The sequence below is a fragment of the Protopterus annectens genome, chromosome 8.part0 (assembly GCF_019279795.1).
Source record: "Protopterus annectens isolate FY-2018-M chromosome 8.part0, PAN1.0, whole genome shotgun sequence".
In the NCBI taxonomy this organism is placed as follows: domain Eukaryota; kingdom Metazoa; phylum Chordata; order Ceratodontiformes; family Protopteridae; genus Protopterus; species Protopterus annectens.
Window position 1 is genome coordinate 1,539,132,879 of NC_056741.1, and position 22,997 is coordinate 1,539,155,875.

The following is a 22,997-nucleotide window of genomic DNA, read 5'->3' on the forward strand; positions in this document are numbered from 1 at the left end:
GTGTCAGAGCCATGTCCTCAAGCTCAATGCCAAAAAGTGCAGTGTCATCCCCTTTGGTAAAAACTCTGTACCCATGAACTACCACATAGGCAACAATCTACTTAACACCGAATGCGTGATAAGAGACCTTGGGACCCAGGTGGACAGTAGTTTCTCCTTTGATAGTCACATCGCCACAGTAGTCAGGAAGTCCTTCTACATGGCACACCTCATCATAAAAGGGTTCTTATCCAGGAAAAAAGAGGTCATTGTTCCCCTCTACTTGACACTCTTTAGACCCATTATAGAGTACAATGCCCCTTTTGGAATGTACCTCACAAGACATCTGCAGCAGCTGGAAAGGCCACAGAAGTACCTCACAAAGTGGATTACTGGCCTCAAACAAATGCCCTACCCTGACCGCCTCAAAAAACTCCAGCTTTACTCTGTAGCATATCGTCTACTCTGAGGTGATCTCTGCCCAACATATAAAGCTATGTCAAACCCCGAGCTATTGGACATGCTACACCTAAAGAAATCCCAATCCCTCTGAGCTACACCCTCTAGGGACCTAAACCTTGTCACCACAATAAACAGGACATGCTGGAGGGATAGATTAATGTCCCAGAGACTTCCCATACTCTGGAACAGGCTATCTATCTATGTCAAGCAAAGTTCTTCATTAGCACTCTTCAAGAAAAATCTTGATGAGTGCATGGAAAATAGGAATTACACCCCGGGATCACTTCTGTGTCTGTGCTCAACAGTGGCACAGAAAAATAACTTTCTAGGGTGGCGTAAGCCAGGGAACCTTGTTGGCTAGGCTTATGTAGGCCCTTGGGCCGATAGCCTAGTATCTACCTATGAACCTATGAACCTATGTTATGTGCCTGCAATGTGTATATGAAGGTATGTCACACTATGTATTGTCCATATACACCCATTACATCCCCCATTAGCATACTGTACATGTCTGGGTATGTTCTGCAAGTAACATATAACCTGGAACACACATCACCCTTAATGCTGTGTGGTGTGTGGAATAAAAGCCACTCACTTCAGTAGCACTACATACCTAGGTAAGGGTCTAGTCCCAGTGTTTCCAAGTAAGAGTGTGCATGTATGTGAATGGGTCTACATCAGGTTGCAGATTATACACGTCCTAGTGGGTCACCTGTCCATGTGGCACAGACAATAACTGTTATACAAACCTGTGACATGTGTTCTGCTGTACCCCAGATATGTCACAGCCATGATGTCACCACAGTGCCATACCCTACTGTGGAATATGACTGCAGACCATCCTCGTGCTGACACTTGTACACCTACAACACAAATAGGTAACATTATGGAGACCAGAATCAACCAGTGTTACTAACAGCTATAATGCATCATTGCTGGGCAGCTACACTACCTGACATGTATGCATTAAACTTTAATCCTGAAAACATGTTACACTGCAGTACTTTGGTACACTGTAGTGCAATCACTGTGTGCATCAGAACCACATTACTGGCCCTGCATCAATGTTATGGATGACAGGGATATGTCACATGTATCATCATATGCACAGGGTGTGTTGTTGGATTGCCAGAAGCCAAGGGTGGGCTATACATTTGACACTATGTGTGTGGGTGAGGGGCATATTGAGGTGAACTTGGCGTGGTGATGTGGTGTGTGTAGGTATGGGGTTGCCCTAGGTGTGTTTGTATAGTGTGTGTATATGCATGCACAAAGTTCTGCCATGTGGCTGCCCTACACAGGTGTTTATGGACAGCTGCAGACCATACCTGGCAGGGTGTGCAGTTCACTGCCTCCAGCCACGGACACATGGACTGTGCCTGCCAGAGATTCCATGAGCATGTCCAGGTACAGGCCTCGATGTGCTACTCTCCCCTGATGACGACAGATGTCTGCTGGAGCCAGATCCCTCCTGGGACATGACAGGACCACGTGCTCATGGCCTGCTATGGTGTGTTGTGGACAACACCCCCCCCCACAGTGCCAGGGCTGGTACTGACACAATGGGAGCCCTTTGGTGTCCTAGCAAGTCCACGTTGACTGCCAGCTGTTGCCATTGCTGGCTACATCCACATGGCTGTCACTGCACTCCCACCACACATTCAAGCTTGGACATACCATGGTCGATGAGGGCCATCATCTCACCAGATCGTCTATCCATGAGCTCAGTATAAGCACGGATGGCACCAGACAGTTTACAGAAGTTGTCACTTGCAGATGTGAGAGCAGCCCTCTGCAGCCTTAGGTCCAGTCTGGTGTAATGTTCCATATGTGCCTGTGCTGCCTAAAACATGCGCCTGGTGTTACCAGTTGTGGTGTGTCTGCCAGGGGCATGATGACCAGTGGTCCTACCATGAGCACCCTGGGACATCTGACTATGTGGTGCCCTGCCGGACATCCGGATATGCCTGCTGTGACCAGACAGAGTAGGCATGGTTACCACACTCTCCTGTGCATTGCCACCAAACGCCAGCTGTCCCTTCACTATGGCCACTAGTAATGGGGTATGTAAAGGCACTGCAACTGTGTGCGGGGTTGGGGTGGCTAAAAGAGGGATGTCAAATGATGGTACTGTTTCTGCCCCTGAAAACCCACATGTGCCTAAACAGTACTATCATCATCTACAGTGTCTGTATGGACACCAACATCAGATTGCATGCAGGAGGGACCCTGACCCACCTCGCCACCTGTGGGGAAAAACAATAAATGCACTGTAGGACCTGGTGATGGGTGACAGGTTCCTGTCCATGCCTGCTCCCAGGGGGGCGAGTCTCATCCCTTGAGGAGGTTCCACCCGAAGGTGGTGCAGGACCAATGGATGAGGAGGTCCCGGGTTGGGCCCCAGATGTGCTGATGCCCGGTGCCATGGCCAGCTGAGGTGGGACAGGTGGGTCCACTGGGACCCGCAATCCCATACGTGCTATGGTGTTTATGTTTTATCAACATATGTGGGTTAGTATTAGTCAACACATTACAGGATTCAGTATAACAGCATGCATAGATATTCCCATTTACCCAGACACCAGATATGGAACAGTTGCATAGCAAACAGAACACATGCATATATGGGACCACAGTGGTAATAACAACAGCATGCAGGTACATTGATGGCACCATACCACCAATGTTGGAGTATTTCACCATAGCACATGCATAGAAACAGATTTAAATAATTATCAAACAATAGGACATATGTCCCAACATTACAGTGAAGTTATCACGTACCAATTGAGTCGGGTATTTAGTGCATTGTTGGACATATGGTGGTGGTGGGGGGGTGTCAATTAACAACTAGTATATTCCTATAGTTCGTATTACTTTCCTAGCCAGTGCTGTTATTTGTACCTTACAAGTATTACTACACTACCATATTGCCTTAGTTTGGACAGTGATATGGCTGTCGACAACTATATACATGAACTGGTTTTACCTGCAGTATACACCTCTTACCTGGTATTCCTGTGGATGAATTGTTTGTTAACACTGTTTCTACACATGCTCCCAGATTCCAGGTTGATGTTATGCACATACCTGTCCATCTCTTTTTGCACGGACTCTGGCCATGCCTTGACCACATGCAGGTGAACCGGGACATATGTAAACTATTGCCCTATTCAACCTTTAGTGACTTACAACACTCTTATACAGGATTTCCTAGACAGTTAAATTATGTAGAACAGTGCGGGTGACAGTGATGAGTAATACCTTATTATTCAGAGCAACTGCAACACTAATAATGCTATACAATACCAAAGTAAACAGTACCAGTACAGGGTATCACTCTTTTATTTCTGGGCACAGTGTTCGTATCTGATGGACCTGTGGGACCAATGTTTGTTAGCACTACCTGAATGTTGCCACACAAAGTCCCAGATTTCACATTAGTATTATGCACTTACATCTCACTCTGTTACTGTACACACTCTGGTCACAGCTTGACAATATGGTGGTGTAGATGGGACATAATTGGCTTATTATTCTCATAACAGTTTGGGGAGTTGCTAGAGTGACAGGTTTGTTCGTATAGATGTGTGACAATCAGTTGTATTTTATTTATTTATTGTATGTTTGCAGCCTATATGTCTGGGATCATCCCACTGATTTCCCAGGGGGACACAGTGACAGGCAGCAGATATGGGCCAATTTACTGGACATTCTGGACATATCTGTACAGTTGTGGGGTATGATTATGTATGCAGACTACTACCACTCCCAGGATTCGAACCATGGCTGTGTGTGCTAAAAATACAACAGTTCACATCTCAGTGGTGAGTGCTATTTGGATCTTGTTGTCTGTCTTTTCACTGTTTTTTGTCTACATCTTTCTTACTTGTACTAGCTGACCTCTGGAGATTACACCAGTCATATAGAGACATTCCTACACATTTTTTATTTATGTTGCACAGTGTGGGTAACAGTGCTTAATACAACAGTACTATTAAGTGATTGCAAATCTACATTATTATATGATACCAGAGTAAATGCATGCAGTACAGCAGTTAGACCTTCATTGTCAGGCTATTATGCTTTTATTTGCATACAACCTATATGAGACTATTCCTGCCATATTCTCTGGTGTATGCAGTACTTGCCTTAAACAATACAGGTTTTATACAGGCAATTAACTTACAAACACTGTTAGATTTATTTCCTATGACAGTACATGCCAGAGTATTACTAACCTGCCTCACATTGCAACCTCTCCAAGCGACATCCATGGGCCTCCTGGTTCACAGCCCACTCACTTGCTCTGTGAAGGATATAAGAGGAATATTTAGCCATACCTATCCATAATATGCATGATCTGGCAATTATTAAACAGGTAGTGGAGTGATACTTACACGCTACTGGGACCTCCACTGTTGTCCTAGCCTCCGGATCCATTGATCCAAGAGATCCCCCTTTCACCACTTCAAGATAGCATAGTGATGCCTGACCTGCTCATCAGTTTGAAGTATGCCAGTGGCACTGGTGAGGTCACAGGCAAGATGGTCCCAGGCTTCTGCTTTATACTGGGAACCATGGTACTGGCCCTGCAGCAGTCTCTACTCATGGTCTTTGACATGGTGTCCTGCCATGACTCTGGACTCCTGGATGCCCCAGCGCTGCACTCAAAAGCGCATTCCCTCTCCCATTCCAGATATGGTGCCTGCAAGGGGGAGCTCCAACCAGTTATGAGATGTATTCCCGCCTGTTGGGTTTAAATAGGGCTGATTTCCTGCACTTTGCTGTGATTGGATGGATTTGAAAAGGCTAAGCTAAGGGCAAACCTGCTTACCTAAGGTTGGCATTGTTTAAAGAGGTATACCAATGGGCAAATTGAGTTAGCTGGCCTACACATTGCTTACACCTACTAAGCTGTGCAATGCTTAGCATTGCTTAATATTCACTTTGCATTATATTTTCTTTTGGCATTGATTTATTATTAATTACATGTTACATATATGTCTAGTTTCCATGATTCATGTGTACATACACTGTATGGGGTCCTTGTGTTTACTAGGGGATGTCAACACTTTATTACAATTAGACCTCACACCTGGGCTTACTGCAGTACTCCAGTTCACATATGTTATGTAGTAGGTTATAGAACATAAGACTATATACAAATTCCTTTCACATGTTCAGTTTGATTTTACTATAGTGAGGATTTGTTTTGTGATACCTCAATTTTATGCATTAGCTACACGCTCTAGGGACCTAAACCTTGTCACCACAATAAACAGAATATGCTGGAGGGATAGATTCCTGTCTCAGAGACTTCCCATACTCTGGAACAGACTACCTATCTATGTCAAACAGAGCTCCTCATTAGCACTCTTCAAGAAAAATCTTGATGATTGGATGGGAAATGGGAAATTCACCCCAGGGATCGGCTCTGCTCGACAGGGGCACAGGAAAATAATTTTCTTGGGTGGCGAAAGCCAGGGTACATTTTTTGGCTAGGCTTATATAGGCCCTAGGGCCAATAGCCTAGTACCTACCTATGAACCTATGGCTTAATGGTTAACTACTGTGACTGTAGTGTCCTGGGTTCAAGACCTGCAAAGGCTGTTTATTTTGTTTCTGGCCAGAACACTAACTGTTGCATACAGAGTGATTAAGGCACTTTTAAGCACTTGTTAGCGTGTTTGCGTGGGTTTGTGCGAAGGGAAGCATTGCTAACCTCCGGTTGCATATGCCTACAGAGAGTTAGCTTCAATATTTCTTAACTTGTGTGCGCATTGCTTATCCCCACACAAACAGGCTTAATATGCTTACTCCCGATTACTACTGCTTAATTATGCTTACACTCACTTACTAGTGCTTACTCCTGCTTACCACTGCACTAATTTAGACAGTAATGTCTACTGGTTCTTGGAAAGGTGGGGGATTTGGAAGCTGTATGGGGTTATCATTCATTACACATTTTACCTTACATTTATATCCCTGATTCCTGTGTATATATACTGTATGGGGCACATGTGATTATCTGTGGACATTTCAACATTATGGCACTGACACCTCACATCTGCATTTAACGCAGTACTCCATTTCACAAATATATGTTATTTTGTAGGTTATGCAACTAAAAATATTGGTCATATAGTGATTTGGCATAGAAAATGAAATGTGCTGCAGTGGGACTCAAACCAGGAATGGCTGCTTGTAAGGCAAATGCTCTGCCTACTACACTATTGCTCAACTGCTTCATTTGCGTATCTCTTTTTATCGTCTTGTGCCATTTAAGCTGCATTAATTGTAGCTAACTGATGGGCAAACCCGTGCACCTATGGTTAAATTTCATCTGTTTCATAAAAAAATCTTTATATTTGTTGTTTTAACTATTGCTCTTGTACACGTGGGGAGATGTTGCTGGGGGTATGCATACACCTATGAGCGGTCCCACTCATTCTTTTTGGACTTGTCTGCTATTCTTCATTGCAGGGGCGTGCATATTCTGAGAGCTTTGCTCTCAGGCACGCCCCCTGCACTCTTACACACTCCATGTAAGATTAAGAGCTCAGGCAGAGTGCCTTCATTAATATGCATGGCGTGCTGCCGTCATGCTCCTAAACGACCACTTCTGTGCAGGACTAAGCTAGTCCTGCATGGAGGGATAGTAAATCTGAGGGATTGTATTTCTATAATAATTTTTAAATTGTATTATTTGTTATCAGAGTTTTTATATTTTTTGCATTTCATTTGTATATTTTGATGAGTTCAATACAGGGTTAATTTTTTTATGTACTTCGGGTGGGCTTTGTGAGAAACATACTGAATGATTGGCTGTTTTAACATTGCCTTTTATATTTAATGAGTTGAGATGTGAGTTTAAATTGTTCTGAAGAAGCCTGGGAGTATTCCGGGAGAAAGTGTTTAACGTTTTTATTGTCATTGACTATATTTGTTATTAAACTGCTCTGATTGTTTGGGTTTGGAGCTTCTTTTTTAGTACTACATCTCATGGAGCCTATACCACTAAGCCAATAAGGCAAGTCTCCACACAATCCAACATCGGTTCCCATCTATAACTCAGGAAACCCATACCATGTATTCAAACTTATTAGAAACACTAACCATCCAACCCAACACCATATTCACGAGTGGCTTTAATTACCCCACTATTAACTGGGAATGCTATACGACACCAAATGAACATGCACAGAGATTTCTGGATTTTGTAAATGCAAACTCCATGGACCAGATAGTCGATACAGCAACCAGTACTGATCTGGTTCTCACTAATATGGGATACTGCTGCACATCCCCTACTGTAATACCTTCCTTGGTAGTGTCAGACCACAAAATGGTCTTTTTAAAGTAAAAATAAAACCAAGACCCCCGGCTAAATGTGGAATATTCAGGAAATATTCTAAGGTTAACCTCCTGCTATTAAATAAGAACCTGGCAATATTTTATGCCCCCATAAACCCTGATAACACTTTTGCCTATGCAGAACTGTTCACAGAAACCCTGTGCAAGCATGTTAATAGCTGCAGAGTGACAGCTGTACCCACAAGGAAGAAGTGCAGAAGTAACTCAAAAAACAAGCCACCCTTGTGGAATCACAAAATCAATTGTCTGTATAACAGGAGGAAGAAAATCATGACAAAAATTAGGAGGTGCAGCACCCAGCAGGATAAAAGCATTCTCATCAAACTAAACAAACAACTCAGAGGACAAATAAAGTCTTCCAAAGCAAACTTTGAGGTAAGTTTGGCTTCCCAGGCCAAGGACAATCACAAAGCATTCTTTACCTATGTCTGCAACCTCAAATGCAATACACAGTTCTGTGCAGAGCTCATTGCAAATGGAGCCACCTATAATGAGCCAAAAGATATAGCAAATCACCCAGCTGATAAATTTAGCTCCAAATTTACTCTTTGCTCCCCCTCAACCATCCCTCAGGAAATATCATCAAATACAACTCCCCCTACAGTTATTAGGGAACAGGTCTTTTATGCTGTCTCAAAGACCAAGAATACTACAATGGGCCCAAACAATATCCCAGGATACCTTCTAAATAGCATGAAACATGAGTTATCAGGGCCTCTGGAATTACTATTTAACTGTAGCCTCCAAGCAGGCTTTGTGCCTCATGAGTGGAGAAAGGCAACAGTCATCCCTCTGCACAAAGGTGGGCTATCTATAGACCCTGGAAACTGCAGACCCATAAGTGTCACTAGTCTTACATGTAAAGCCATAGAAAGAATTATCATGGAGATGATCAACTGAGATATAATAAACCTCCAAACACTGGATCCAACCCAATTTGGTTTCACTAAGGGGAGATCATGCCTACTCACCTTGGTGGATTTCTTTGAGAAAGTCACCAAAGCAATGGATGAGGGCAAAATCATTCACACTGCCTACCTTTATGTGGCCCAGGCATTTGACACAATACCCCACTTGGGCATTGTTGACAAACTCAAGAGGTTAGGTACAAACCCGTATGTCACCCAGTGGATAGCCAACTGGCTCACAGACAAGAACCAGGAAGTTAGAACTACAAAGAGGCCAGTCACAAGTGGAGTTCCTCAGGGATCAGTCCTTGAACCGCTCCTTTTTGGCATTTACTTCAAAGAAGTCAAGGCCAATGTCAGTGGTCTCTGGCTGTCTAAATTTACAGATGATTGCAAATTAGCAGTTGTCATTGAATATCACACTAACACAAATGTTCTATGCAAGAGGCTGATACAGACGAACAACTGGTGTGAGAGCCATGGACTAAAACTAAATGCCAGGAAATGCATAATAGTATCCTTTGGGAAGTCATCCATCCCTGGTAACTATCATACTGACAACACACCTCTTAGAGCTGACCCAGTAGTCAGGGAGTTAGGGACACACATAGATAGTAATCTTGCCTTTGATCATCACATGTCTACAGTGGTGATGAAACCATTCTATTTCACTCAACTTATAAACAAAGGTATGGCATTGACGTCCATGGAAGAAATCATGCCACTGTATTCGGCATTCATCAGACCTATCATTGAATACAGTGCCCCCTTTGGTATGTACTTAACCAGTCATATCCAACAATTGGAATGTCCACAGAGGTTCCCCACTAAAAGAATACAGGGAATAAGTAATATGTCCTATGCAGACCACCTCAAGGACCTATCCCTGTATTCTGTCTGCTACAGGCTTTTGAGGGGACATCTATGCCTGGCATTCAGGGCATTGTCAGATCACACTCTGATGGACCTCCTGCATGTCCATAAAACAAACAGCACAAGAATTACCCATTGTAAAGACTTAAACCTTGCCTGTGAGATAAATAAGACCTGCTGGAGAGATAAGTATGTATCCCTGAGACTACCCTGTCTATGGAGCAGGCTCCCCATCCATGTGAAGCAGAGTTCCTCCATAACCCAATTCAAATACAACTTGGACAATTGGGTGAGAAACCAGAAATTCTTCCCTGGTTTTGCACCTATGTCGCTAATGGGCACACTTAACCTGTAAATGGTTCATCTCTCAGGCCCATGCTTACACTTATCAAGGGTAGCAGAACTTGTCAGAGATTTGGGATGCATGGCTAGGCTTAAAAAGGCCATTGTGGTCATTAGCCTAGTAAACACCTATGAACCTATAAAAGAAACCGCTAAATCCTTTATAATAAAAGTTGCAGCCACTGCACTGAGCTGATATGCTTTACAAGAATTGTGCACACAGGTGTATGCTTGTGCCGTAAATTGCTACAGTGAGCCTGGGTGCTTAAATTAGCAAGGACAGATAAAAAATCAGTAAATTTCATGATACAGTGGCATTACTAACATAAGCGTTAACAATGCCAAATGTTGGCTTCTAGAATAATAGCACTGTGTCATTATGCAATTGTGGCTACTGGTTTGAGAAGTATGTTGTACAGCCTTTAGAATGGAAAGATTAGTGTTGTAGAAATAGGATAGTCATTGAGTAAATGAATTTAAGCCTGCTGATGTGCATGAATGATATTTGCATTTCATATTATTGCAACAGAGAAGTAACACGAACAAACTTGCAATGATTACTGAAAGCAACCTAAAACATTGTAGCAGCCTTCTAAGTGTAGAAACAGTATTTTAAAATGATTGGAGAGATGACAATTAAAATGGTACCATTGAATGATAAAGGAAATAGTACACCCATTATTTGTAATATAGCAATATTCTATAATAAGATATGCTATAGCAATAGTTTGCAAATAACAGTATTGTTTGCATTATTGTTGCATAACACGGTAATGAACTGCAAACATGAAGCACAAATGTATGCAAGATGCTGTAACACTGCATTTTATCATGATGAAAAACCAAGGCAGAGCATGCTCATAGATTCATAGGTAGTTAATAGATGCATGGTTGTCAGAAAAATATGTATTAATGTGTGTATGCTTAATGCTAATTAGAAGCTAAATAAGTTAACACGTTTTTCATTCTGTTTTATATACACTGTTTTTATATATAAATTGAGTTTCATATGAGACTGAAAAGATGCTTTTTGAAACTGCAGTGTGCTTTCTGAAACTTGCAAGATGCCCTCTGACCTAGTAATTGCTAGCACAGCAATATTCATGTGTATGCCTTTTTGGAAATGTACTTGAGAAGCAGGTGGTTATCTGCTAGGTCAGGAGAGAATAAATGAACAATGCTATATCCTGTAAATGTAATGATCTTAAACAATCAGCTCTGTTCGAAGTATGAGAACATGTGCAGCTGCAGAAGTTTAGAGATAGTGTAGACAAAGGATTGTTAGAGAAATGAACTGCTTGCTTTGTGCTTGAATTAGCCATAGTACCTTGAATGGTAACATTGCATGTATCTAACCTGTGGTAGCCAAGGCCATGTTGTTTTCCTTAGGAAGTTTCTCACAAAAATTGATAAATCAGCATAATTTTATGAAAGCAATTATTGGTAAATGATGATGACAAAACTTGTGATTCACTATGTCAGCTTGGTAGGCAATGTCTTATTAGAAAGTGTATAAAAATGTAAGCATTTCCTGTTTCTAGTTAGACAAACTCTGTATTAGCATGTTTTTGTCTCCTTGCTGCAAGATTAACATGCCTTAACCTGAACCTACCATGTTTTGATCATTTTTAAAGTATATTTTTCCTTTGACAGTTTGGTCCTTCAGACCAGAAAGTACCTCTCACTCTAGGCCTAGGTCAGAATTGGGCCCGGTGGCATGTACCCGTACGGAGAAGCGGCCACATCGGCTCTTCTGTTTTGAAAGATCTCTGACTGAATTGTCGTTCGAAAGAGGCCAGCCACTGTTTCTGATCTGGGATTGGAGGACGAGTCAACGTTCCGGTGGATCAACTCACGGAGGGTCAGGTAAGGAGGAATTTACCTTTGTTTCTGTTTTAGATCAGGGACTTGTTACAGTATTGTTTTGTCAGAGATATTTGCATGTGCAGATCAGGGACAAAAAGATTGCTGTCTTGTCATAGATCAGGGAAACAGAATAGGTAGACAGTTATTCTAGATAAACTGTGAAAAGGTGTAAAATCGTGGTACCACATGATAAAAAGGGTTACGTAACAATTTTTAGCTTAGCTAAGGCAACATGGGAAATCAGTGCACGAAAAGTTCCCGAGACCCGCTACTAACCGAAGATGCGAAATACATGCAATTACAGCGTGCCGATAATGTTAAGTATTATACAAAGTGGGTTGATAAATACAAATTTGATGGTAATTTAGATAAATCTTCACTTATTAAACTTGTTAGACAACTTAAAACAGATGCGAAAGGTCAGCTAAAAAAGCAACAGCAATTAGGAGTCCCTCAGGCACACGGGTGGCTTGAGGAAGCAAATCGCAGGGAACAAAAGATTAAAAATTCAAAAGCAATGTTCTTAGATAAAGAAGATAATAACTTGGTAATAGCGACAGCCCCTCCCCCGCCCCCTCCGCATTCTTTACCGGAATATGAAGCGAGTGGACAAGCTGATCCACCTCTGCTATACCCAGCTGTTCCTACAAAATCAAAACCGTTTGTCAGGGATCCTATCGAGACCAGGTCTCGAGCACGTAACTTGAGAGGGGATATTGAATTATATGAAATGAATAGAAATTCACAAGCTATGAGTGAAGAAGAGATATGTCCACTCATAGAAGTACCAAATCCACAGGCAGGACAGGCAGGACAGGATCCGACTCTTCTAGTATACAGACCATGGACACCGGAAGACATCCAGAAAGCCACAGAAGGAATTCCCCATCCAAAAGTTAATTTTAGGAAATTCTTAGAAGACTTACAGGGCATGAGGTTAAGTTACCATTTGAATGGAGAAGAAGTAGAAAAAGTAGTTAGACAAATTGTAGGTCCAGATTGCCACATGATCAGTGGCAACTGGAATCCCTGTGACGCAGAGCTTAGACCGCTCCCACATAGTAATGCAGAACTGGACAACAGAGTGAAAGGTCTGACGGACCGAATCTCTGAGAAATGGAAGCCTAGGGCTGACTGGACTTGCATTAATCAATGCATACAACAAGAAGGTGAAACTGTTGATAGATATTATGCCAGATTATTAGAATGTTTTAATAACCATTGTGGAATGCAGGTACCTGAAGATCAAACACATGATTCCCCATATGAGCAACAGCTAAAGAATGCATTCTTAAAAGGCAGTATTGCGCCCATTAGCAGCTTTATTACAAAGCACATGGTAGATCATCGTACAGGTAGATTACAGTCATTACTTGAATGTGCAAGACATGCCGAAAGGCATTTTAATGGCAAAAAGAAAAAGAAAACTCAAGTATTTGCAGTAGAAGATGGGTCAGAAGTCTTTGTAGTACAGACTGGGAAAAAGGGTAAGTAAAATACCCAGGGAAACAAACAATCTGATAAACGATCAGAAGACTTTGAAGAGAGAAAGGAAAGGGATGAATGTTTTAAATGCGGGAAAAATGGACATTTGGCAAGGGATTGCAGGCTAAATAAGAAGGTAACCACGGAAGATAAGGAGGGTGAGGAATGACTATATGATAGTCAAGAATCACTGGATAGGAATGAACAAGAAAAGGCAAATGCAAATGTGGTAGCAAGGGTAGAGGATGTGACGGAAGGGATAGATGATGTACATGAATTCATAGATGAAGAAAATCAAATTTTAGACTTAGCATTATTGAGCCTAGAGCTCTACTTAACAGACACAAAACCGGAAGTTATGCTTCTGGTAGAGGGGAGGGAAGTCAAATTTCTGTGTGACTCAGGGGCTTCACGGACCCTGATACATCCTTCCAAACTACCAGAAAATTCAGAATCACTAGACTACATATTAGTGAAAGCAGCTAATGGACAGCTGTATCGGGAGCCACTCTCCCTCAACATAGCAATAACTGACCCTGTTTCAGGAATGACCCAGAAAAGCAAAATTGTTGTTTCTGCAAAATGCCCAGTGAATCTCTTTGGCAGAGACTTAATGCAGATATTTGGCATAGCTGTAGTTCCAACTATGCAGGCTATGGAAACACAGCGACAAATGGGTACTTTTGTAGTGCGACCGGAGGGTGAAACATTTTATTGGTACAGCCAGGACTTAGTTACGACTGGTCCAGGGGCAGTAACCGAAGAACTGATGAATGTAGCCATCAGTAAATCCCCCTCCCTTGACACAAACAAACAGCATTTGTTGCATTGTACTCTATATTACTGTAACAGACCAGGACCTGATAAAGAATATGAGCAAGAACTGTTTAGAAACCATGCTAATAGGTTAGTATTATGAAATTTGTACTGGGACGCAGAAGGAAACAGCGTAGTAAGCTGTTCATTGCCCCAGGAATTCTTAGCACTTTACAAATCTAATCGATTACCACATGTAAGCTTAACTAAAGATAGAAATTTGAAGTGGGCAGACCTAGGAGAAAAAGTCACAAGGTGGGAAAAACAGACAGAGTTAGAACTCTCTGAACAAGGGGTACAAATGCAGAAATTGAATTGGATAACACAGACACACCCAGCTGTGCACTCACAGGCAAGTGAGGATAGCTGAGTAGTACTCTTACTAGAAGAAGAGGAAAAAGCCTTATGAGACATACCAGAGACTCTCTGGTCAACAGGGAAATCAGATGTAGGACTTATTCATACAGCAGGACCAGTTACTATTACGCCAAAATCAGCATTTAGACCTCAAAAGAGACAGTATCCCTTAAGGAAGGATGCTGAAATAGGAATCAAACCTATAATAGCAGCCTTACTTAAGGAAGGAGTCTTAATAGAATCTCCTGATTCACCGTGTAATACACCCTTATTTCCTGTTAGGAAAGCAAACGGGGAATGGCTTATGGTCCATGATTTACAAGCTGTAAATGACGCAGCTATACCCAGGGCACCAACGGTGCCAGATCCACGCACTTTATTGAATGATTTGACACCTCAACAGAAGTATTTTTCTGTGGTAGATATTAGCAATGCATTTTTCTCGATACCGATACACCCAGACAGCCAACATTGGTTTGCATTTACATTTCAGGGGAAACAGTATACATATACGAGACTACCACAGGGATATTGTGAAAGTCCGACAATATTCGCACAAGAGATGGCAAGTAACCTGGTGGGATTTATCCCACTGAAAGGTAGTCAGATTCTACTTTATGTAGACGACATTCTGCTGGCAGCTCCCACCCAGCAAGAATGCAGAGAGGATACCATAGCATTATTACAATTTTTAGCTACTCAAGGACACAAGGTAAACAAAAACAAACTGCAACTTTGGAAAAAATAGGTTAAATACCTGGGATATGTAATATCCAAAGAAGGCAGAATATTAAATGAAGACAGAAAAACAGCGATATTACAAGCACCTAGACCAACTACCAAGAAGGAAATGATGTCCTTCCTGGGTACTACTAACTTTTGTCGGAGTTGGATACCAAACTATGCTTTGGAGTCTGCTCCGCTGACTAATTTGATATTCAAAAAGCCGATGGCAGCACAGGATTTATTACAGTGGACACCAGAAGCAGAATCAGCTTTCTGCAAACTGAAACAACTGATAGCTTCTTCCTTAGTTTTAGGATTACCAAACTATCATAAGCAATTTTTACAAACTGTAGACTGTAAGCAAGGTTATATGACATCAGTGTTAACACAACAGCATGGGGACAAACAACGCCACATAGCTTACTATTCATCACAGTTAGACCAAGTGGCACAATCCTTGCCCCACTGTGTACAAGCAGTAGTCGCAGCTGCAATGGCAGTGCAGGCTTCAGCCTCAGTAGTATTGTTCCACCCTCTCACATTGAGAGTACCTCATGCAGTCTCGATTATTTTACTGCAAGAAAAAGTAGCATATCTTTCTCCTGCTAGACATCTTTCCTGTATGACTATACTGTTGAGCCAACCTCATATGACAATTGAACGATGCACAACTTTGAATCCGTCAACCTTGCTCCCAACCCCTGTAGATGGCAAACCACACTGCTGCCTGCAGGAGATTGAGCAAAAGACACTACCTAGAACAGACCTTACAGATGCTCCCTTGGATGATGCCGAGGTGACATACTATGTGGACGGCTCATGCAGAAGGGGTCCTACAGGACAGAATCTAGTGGGGTATGCAGTAGTTTCTGATACCGAGATTTTAGAAGCAAAGTCTTTACCACACAACTTATCTGCACAAGCAGCAGAATTGATTGCCTTGACAAGGGCATGTACCTTAGCAAAAGGTAAGAAAGTAAACATTTTTACTGACAGTCAGTATGCTTTTTCTACTGTACATGTTTTTGCGCAGCAGTGGAAAAATAGAGGAATGATAACATCTAATGGTAAACCAATTAACCATGCGCAATTTATTTTAGATCTGTTAGACTCTATTCAGTTACCACAAAAAGTAGCTATTTGTAAATGCATAGCTCATACCAAACAACAGGATAGAATTTCAAAAGGCAATGCAAGAGCTGATATAGCTGCGAAACAAGCAGCTTCAGCTTCAGAAGTTTTTCTTTTGAGTGAAGAATTACAACCATCTAAGATTTTAGATTTAGAAATGTTAAAAACAATGCAGACACTTACTACAAATGTAGAAAAACAGAAGTGGATAAAACGAGGAGCAATCCTTGAGAAGGGACTGTACATCTCCAAAGAAAAGAAACCAATCTTACCATCTAACTTGTTTAGATATGCAACTTTGTTGAGCCATGGGCAGAGCCATGTCTCAACAGGGGGGATGGTACAGTTAGTGAATCGAGTGTTTAAGACGTATGGATTTACTAATTACACAAAACTTTTTTGTGCAGCATGCCATGTTTGTAACAAGCATCATGCACAAGGGGCATTGAAATCTAAGCAAGGGAGTTTCCCTATACCACCGTATCCATTTCATACTATTTGTATGGATTTTATAGAACTGAACAACTTCGAAAATAAGAAGTACTGCCTTGTCATTATAGATATGTTTTCCAAATGGGTGGAAGCTTTTCCAACTAAAAATCCAGATGCAGCTACTGTTGTAAAAGTCCTTGTTAAAGAAATTATTCCTAGATTTGGCATACCAGAAAAGATTTATAGTGACTATGGCACACATTTTGTAAATCAAACTATACAACAACTTAGTCGCTATTTCGGGATATCGTTGAAAAACCATTGTGCATACCACCCCCAATCTGCAGGATTAGTAGAGAGGCATAATGGGGTGTTGAAGAATAAACTTAGAAAATTGATTAGTGAGTCACAAAAGAACTGGGTGCACTGTTTACCTCTGGCACTGTTGAGCATGAGAACTGTTCCAAATGCAAAAGGGTTGACTCCTTTTGAAGTTCTGTTTGGGAGGGCATATTATACACCTCAATGGAAACCTCTCATGTCTGCAGAGCAGGAGGCTGACAGTTCACTTGCAGGGTATATGAGGCGATTTTTGAATAACAAACTTTTGCAGTTAAATTCTGTTTCAGATAAAGAACAAACGAAAACATCGGAAGCAGCAGTAGCCCCAGGCACCTGGGTCTGGGTGAAGATAGTGAAGAGAAAAAAATGGAGTTCTCCGAAGTGGGAAGGGCCGGACCAGGTACTACTGTCGACACCCACTGCAGTCAAGATTGCGGAGCGAGCATCCTGGATTCATTTGACACACTGTAAACTGGTTAAAAACTTTGAACTGGACAAAAACCTTGTTACTGTTGTACAACGAGAACAAAATGACCAGGTATAGAGCAAATAGAGACACTGAGCAACCTCAGAAAACTTGCATGATTATTCTGGTAGCCATATTGATAACATTGTTCTTTTTGTTGTGGCCTTTCCTTTTTCCTGCCACAAAAGTTGAACTGATTAAACGTGATGAACCGAACATAGACTGGCACCCAAACTTTAACACTTATCAGGCAATTACACGTGTGTATGCTGAGACTTTTAATGTTTCGAACTGCTGGATCTGCACAGCCATACCAACAGCATAGGGGGGGCTATTAATGATTGTGATCCCCCTAGGGGTCAATGAGACCTGGGAAAACTTGGTTTATGACACAGTAGCTATTAAAGCATATGATAAGGTAGCACTGTATTTGCCTGTGACACAAAAGGGAATTGTATGTTTTTACAAGAATGACACAATTCAAGTGGGATGGAGCAAGTGTAATGTGACTGTACATTATAAATGTTATACCAAAGCAAACAAAATAGGTGGAACTTGTAGTTCAAATTATGACTCATTTCTTGAGTCCATGCATAAGACTATTGACCAAGTGCAACGTAATCCTGTACTTTTTAAACAGTTATCTGTAATAGATAGAAAAATGTTTCATGCAGGGCAGCCATTTCGTAACAAAGTAACTACTAAGGTAGAGGATTGTTATTTTGTGTGTGGTAAAAAAGCATATAAATGGTTACCTGAGAATTGGTCCGGCAGTTGTTTTTTGGGGTACCTGGTCCCGGCCATACGACACACTGCAGTTTTGCCTCAGGAAAATATTCGAAATACCAGAGATGTGGCCAAGAAAGCTGTTAAAAAGCCTGAAAATTCAGTGGGACAGATCGAGGCAGGCTGGAAAGACCATCATACTGTGGGTACCATACTGACGCACATGGACTTGAGTGATGCTGTTATATCGTGGGCAGGCATATTACCTGCATATGGCGCAGTTAAATCGATTTGGGAGCTGCAAAAACTGTCTAAACTTCTCGAAGTAATGAGTAATGCAACTTTCTCTGCTCTTAAACTGATAACTGATGAACTGAATGCTATGAGAACTGTAGTGCTCCAGAACCGAATGGCTCTTGACTTCACCCAAGCGGTGAGGGGTGGTACGTGCGCTTTAATCAAAGAAGAGTGCTGTGCGTATATACCAGATCATTAGCACGAAATAAATGACCACCTTGAGGTGATACAGCAAGTGTCGGCCATGACCAAGCCAGGCCCAAACCCTCTGACGGACTTATTCCAGAATTTGTTTGGGGGGGTGGGGTTCTATCCTAATGAACATCTTGATTGCCATTTATGTGGGTTTGCTCCTGATAGGAGCTTGTATTTGTTGTGGTATCCCCTGCATGAAAAAATTAGTTAAAGAATTTATAGATATATCAGTTTCTGAAACTATGTATCAAAGTACTGAATTTGAAGAACTGTTAGAACGTGAAACACTTTCATAAAGTTTTAAACTGAATGACTTTCATAACTGCAAATCCTGAATGGAAGAGGTTAGGAAAAGAAGCAAACTGTTTATTCTTTATGAAAATAGAATTAAAAAGTATTAACACGGGGAAATGTCAGAAAAATATGTATTAGAAGCTAAATAAGTTAACACGTTTTTCATTCTATTTTATATGCACTGTTTTTATATATAAATTGAGTTTCATATGAGACTGAAAAGATGCTTTCTGAAACTGCAGTGTGCTTTCTGAAACTTGCAAGATGCCCTCTGACCTAGTAATTGCTAGCACAGCAATATTCATGCTTATGCCTTTTTGGAAATGTACTTGAGAAGCAGTTAGTTATCTGCTAGGTCAGGAGAGAATAAATGAACAATGCTATATTCTGTAAATGTAATGATCTTAAACAATCAGCTCTGTTCGAAGTATGAGAACATGTGCAGCTGCAGACGTTTAGAGATAGTGTAGACAAAGGATTGTTAGAGACATGAACTGCTTGCTTTGTGCTTGAATTAGCCATAGTACCTTGAATGGTAACATTGCATGTATCTAACCGGTGGTAGCCAAGGCCACGTTGTTTTCCTTAGGAAATTTCTCACAAAAATTGATAAATCAGCATAATTTTATGAAAGCAATTATTAGTAAATGATGATGACAAAACTTGTGATTCACTATGTCAGCTTGGTAGGCAATGTCTTATTAGAAAGTGTATAAAAATGTAAGCATTTCCTGTTTCTAGTTAGACAAACTCTGTATTAGCACGTTTTTGTCTCCTTGTTGCAAGATTAAAGTGCCTTAACCAGAACTTATCATGTTTTGATCATTTTTAAAGTATATTTTTCATTTGACAATGGTACATAACACAACGGAGGATACTAGCCCAATTTCCAGTTGCCCCCAGAGCACTATCTAGTAAAGTGACTTGCTCAGAGTCACACAGCAAACAAATGTAGGCTGAAGATATCAAACCCTGGAGTACAGGAAACAGCTTGTTTGAAGCTCATGGTTTTAATCCCTTTGTCCTGGCTGTTCAATATTATGAGAATTAAAATGCAGAAGCCTGTATGTCAGTGTAGTGTACTGCTGAATAAAATAAGATGCACATTGTTAGCAAAATAGTGATATTCAGTGGTAGCAAGAACTAAGAGGTTGTGAGTAATGCAATGATACTATATTATACTGTTTTGTGCAGTAGTCAGAGAATGTAGCACTGCTTTGGATAATGGATATTAGAGCATTTTGGGGCTAGTGTATGATACTCTTTAATGAGATAGGTAGTGAAAGCATTGATTTTTTTCACAATAAACAACTACATGTTACACGCATATAGTACACATATAGTACTATTAATGTTTGTGCAGTCTTGCTACAACAGAAGCAAACAAAAGTGCTTGAATTGAATTTTTATTGTATTAAAGTTTTAATTTCATCTTGCTGAGGTTGATTCCATTTTCTTAGACTGTACCACACAGTTTATTTGGTTACAGATGTTTTTTCATATGAGGATGCACATTTTTTCTTAGTAGTGTACATTAGCACAGTTACTGAATCATATGGCACCAATGTGTCATATGTTGTTGCACCCCTAGATAAGGTTAATTTTGCCTTTGGAGTGTAAATATCCAGGCATACCACCCAGTCACAATCAATGTAGATGCTGAGCGCATGCGCAATGACTCTCTTATGAGTCATATGTGACTCCTAAGGTGACTAAACAGATGGCCACTACACCTAAGAATCTTACATGGCAAAGAAGGAAACAGAAGTAGGTTGCCAGATCTTTTTTCTGTGTCACCCATGCACAAACTCAAACCTATAGTCTAAACAACCTTATTTACACATGCAGCAACATATGATACATTAGCACTGTAGGATTAAGTAATTGTGCTAATATCTTACATGCTTCTAGTACACTGACAGAAAGTTTGACTATTACACTGGCAAAATAGCAAAATTACCTACTCCACAGTGCAACGGACAAACAACAGAACACTATTCTATGATAACAAATGTTATTTTCTTATATCAAGCAGGGGAGGAGATGGACATAATTAGCAATGCAGTGCTATCCTGTGGTAATAATCACGATACTGGGATACCTAAAGTAATGTACGAGATTTAGTTTTGTACACTGTCAATTAGAGCATACCATAGTAGTATAAACATAAATTAACTATGCAAAAAATTATTTCTTTAGCTTAAAATATGATGACTGAGTTAAAGAAACAAAGGAAAAAAAAAGGAAACGAAAAAAGCTGGTTTGTTTTAATGTGTGAAAAGCAACCCACTGCGTCATTTATATATATATATATATATATATATATATATATATATATATATATATATATATATATATATATATATATATATATATATATATATATATATATATATATATATATATATATCTATATATGGGTCCCCTTCACATGGTCGACTTTTCAGAAAGTCGACTTTCATATGGCCGGGACCATATGATCGACTTTCGAAAAGCCAACCATGGGGAACTGCTATCTCTGTACTGTGCGGAATGGGACAATTTCCTCTTCTGCAGTGTAGTGCGATCTCGGAGTTGGTATATTTAAGATATGGGGGGGTGTTGGGGGTGGAGCCCCCCATGGGGGGTGGGGGGGCTTGCCCCCCCTGCTAACAGTTGAAAGGTAAGTGTTTGGTGTGTGTTATGTGTTTATTTTACATGGTCAGCTTTTTGAAAGTTAATCATATGGTCTCAGCCATATGAAAGTCGACTTTCTGAAGAGTCGACCATGTAAAGTAGACCTATATATATATATATATATATATATATATATATATACATATACCATATTTCTTTCTAAATAAGACCTAACCAGAGAGTAAGGCCTAGCATGGTTTTTCCAGGGTGTTCATGTTATAAGCCCTACACCAAAAATAAGCCCAGTTCCGATTCTTAATGTAACCTAATCACCACTTACACTTGATGGTTGAGATTCTTGGCCCATAAACCCATGCAGGTGTACTTTGATCGGTCAAAGTACAGACAACGCGTGGGAAGTGCATGCTCATGGTAACGAGTAGCTGTGGTAGTGTCTTCTCTTCATAACTAACTCCATTTTGTGTTGCCACTCCGGTCCCGTAAGTCTTCAATTAACCCCCCCCCAGACAAGATGAGTGCAAAAAGAGCTATTCTGTCGAGTACAGGAAAGGAATCGTGGAGGACTCTTGTGGAAAGAACCTGATGGCTTTCTGTAAAGAGAAGAAGTTAGATCTCCGAATGGTCCGAAAATGGCGAGCGGTGTACATTAACCTCAGTCAACAGGCCAACGAGGGAAATGTTAAGAAGTGTAAGTGTAGATCAGGCCAGCAACCATTATTTACTGAGCTTGAAGACATCATCTGTGAGTGGATTGCTAACAGGAGAGCAAAGGCTTTGGTTGTGCGAATGGCTGATATTCAAACATTTGCCCTTGCAATAGCACCACAGTTAAAATATCCCCAGAAGAATTCAAAGCATCACAACATTGGCTGGATGGCTTCCTTCAGTGATATGAACTGTCTCTAAGAAGATCAACAACACTGTTCAAGCTGGAAGATACTGAAGTTATTAAACGTGCACTTGCATTCATGTCCTTTGTTTATGGCATTGACTTTTTTAAATACCAACTCACAAACGTGATTGCTATGGATAAAACTAAAGTGTTTATGGGCCAAGGATCTCAAACAACAATTGATCAGAGGGGTGCCTCGTCAATCTACATTCCCTCCACTGGTTACGAGAGTGTACGTGTTACCTGTATTTTGGCAATTCATCTAGATGGAAAGAAAACCCCACCTCTAATCATTAGTAAGGACAAGAAAGATAAGATTGAACGTGTTTCAGGCATTTACATTCTTGAAACTGAAAAAGACTGGTGCACAAAAGCAATTATAAGGAAGTGGGTC